Below are 2665 nucleotides of genomic sequence, written 5' to 3'. Positions count from 1 at the left end.
GGTGTCTGAGGCTGCAAGCAGGAAGGAAGTGGGCGCGTGGCTTGTCTCTTAAAGGACCAGAGCAATCATTACACTGTCAGCTCACAAAAATGGCATGGAGAATTATTATTAATTATATAAGCTCAGCCTTAGATTAGGCTTATTCCTATCTAGTTCTTATAATTTAAATTAATACATAGTTTTAAATCTATGTTCTTTTATGTGGCTCAGTTACTTTTATTCAGTATTTCCTATCCTGCTTCCTGTCCATATTGTTGGTGATTCTGTCTTTCCTTTTCCCAGTGCTCACTCGCTCTCCAGAAGTCCCTGTTTTACCTACTGCCTAGCTATTGGACATTTAGCTTTTTATTAAATCAATCACAGTGACACATCTTCAAACAGTGTAAAGGAATATTCTACAACATCTGACCTTGATAAAACACTGGTTACAATTATTCTAGTTTCAGGCTCAAAATTTTAACTTTTCTTTGGTTGTTTTCTAAATATAGATTTAAAAGTACTACTCATTATAATGAAATTATCTCTAGACAGAGGGAAGAGTATTCATGCTTTTAACCCAGAACCAACTTTTGGTTTGATAACCTTGCGCTGTTCCTAGTTTTATAATGTAATTGGAGGTTGGTTTTCCTTTTAATTCTTCTGTCTTTATCTGAATTTCTCTAGTATCTGTTTTAGTAAGTTTTTCTAAGGCTTGTAACTTACCAGTCAAAGCAGCAGTATTTTCTCTAATGACTTTTTCTAAGGCTTATATCTTGGCACTCATGTCAATCAACTTCTTTAGGGATAAAATAAGAATTCTCAAACTGATAATGTTTATAATTGGCATCACATAAACCCCATCTAAGTTAATTACCCCCTCATTTAATTGTCCCACTTTTTAAACATCCATTGTATAATCATACAGAGACCTAACTCCTTCCATCATAACAGTGTTTACCATTTTTTAAAATGGAAAAATCTCTTATTTTTTAAATTAATTCCCCCTTTAAGAATTCCCAATTGTTTCACCAAATCTACTGCTGCTGCTGGTGAATTACGAGCCTGGTTACTGTTGCATAACACATCTGAGCAGAGTACACAAGCAGTGCAGAGCCCGGCTGAGGACAGCTGCAACTGCTAGCTTGTAGACATGAGCTGAGAGCGTGTGGCGGTTGCAACAGTAGAAGCCTGAGCAAGTATCAAGACAAGCTATCTCGTGAGACAGCAGCTTGAGGAATGGGTCTAGAGGAAGCCTGCAACCCATGGGGAGAGGGAGCTGCCTGAAACCCACATAGGGGATCATGCAGAAGAAGCATGTGTGACAGGAGCTGCCTGAAGGCAGAGCTGGCTGCTGGTGAGGGGCTAACTCTGGGGGGAGTTGGAGCCTACATGCCCGTGGAGATTGCTGTAGAGAAAGTACAACAGAAAAATCCATTACTTGCTCAGAGGGCTTGGGGACGAAAAGGAAAACCTAGCCAGAGGTGCGGTGACTCCAGTGGGTGCAGTTCCCACATGCAGCTCCAGTTCATGCTAGTGACTGCAAAGCCACTGACAAGTGGCTAGTTTGTATATACATGTCCTAAAAGTTGGATATCAGGTTAAGTGTTAACCTATTTAAGCTTTATCAATAAAAATCAGGAGTCAGGTATTGGGGTAAAAATCTGAAAGATCAGAGAATCAAGGGAGCAACCTCTTCTGTTCCTCTGTCCAAAAAGAGTTGAGATCCTGCCTTAACCTCGCCTTACTATTTCCTGTCCTCTCTCTATAGTTCTCCAAACCTCTATGGTTGCTAGTGACTAGCTCTGCCCTCTGACTCCAAGCACACTTTGTCAGAATACAATGAAAATATCACACAACACACCATCCAGGCCATGAAAACTCCTTCGAAATGGCCTGCCATTCACCAGCCCCAGGTGGTCTTGTAGAACCTGCAAGCCCTGGACTTGCTGAACACTGTTGTAAACCAGTTCAGCTGATGTGACTGTTTCTTGTCTTCTCAGGCTGGGTCAGCAAACCAGATGCTTCGGATGACTGCTCCCAAGTCCAGGCTTTTGACCAATATTCCAACCTTTCTGGACTCATACTATGATGACCCTACCATAGTGCTGATTCTGTCAGAAATTACAGATTTTGTCATCAACAAAAGGCTGGAATGTTAGGTTTCAGGCAGTCAATATGTAGATCTAATATGGGTCTCAAACTGGACTATAGTGAAAATGGTGGGTTGATAAAAGTCATTATTCCTCAGAAACTTGTGAAACAAGTTCCCATCAGCCAAAAGGAGTAATTTCTCTTACTTCTAGCAGAAGAGACATATGGCTACTTGTGGCACCCATCAGCATATGAAAGTTCATGCTGGACTCCAGGCTCCCTCAGTATCACAAGTACATGAAATGCTACACATTTCAAAGTCCACTTTAGCATCCAGGCCCTTCCCTGCCCCTAGCTATCTGTCAGCCTTATAAACATGATTTGTCCACTCCAGACTATTTTCTCTATATCTTCATTTTATATATTTTTAATTAAAAATTATTGATTTAGCATAAAAATCTGACATTCTCTTATATATTTAGTTTTGGTTTCTTCTACCCTCATCTCACTCCTTTCATCTTCTGAGCTCATGCCTTCTCGGCACTCTTTTGCCTCCTCTCTTCCCCTTATTACTTTCATAATACCCCCCCCTCAC

Source organism: Microtus oregoni, unplaced genomic scaffold (genome assembly GCF_018167655.1).
Source record: "Microtus oregoni isolate MIOR12 unplaced genomic scaffold, Mior012 000100F_ref0000014, whole genome shotgun sequence".
Classification (NCBI taxonomy): domain Eukaryota; kingdom Metazoa; phylum Chordata; class Mammalia; order Rodentia; family Cricetidae; genus Microtus; species Microtus oregoni.
The sequence above is the reverse complement of the archived record's forward strand: the minus strand, read 5'-3'. Positions refer to the sequence as shown.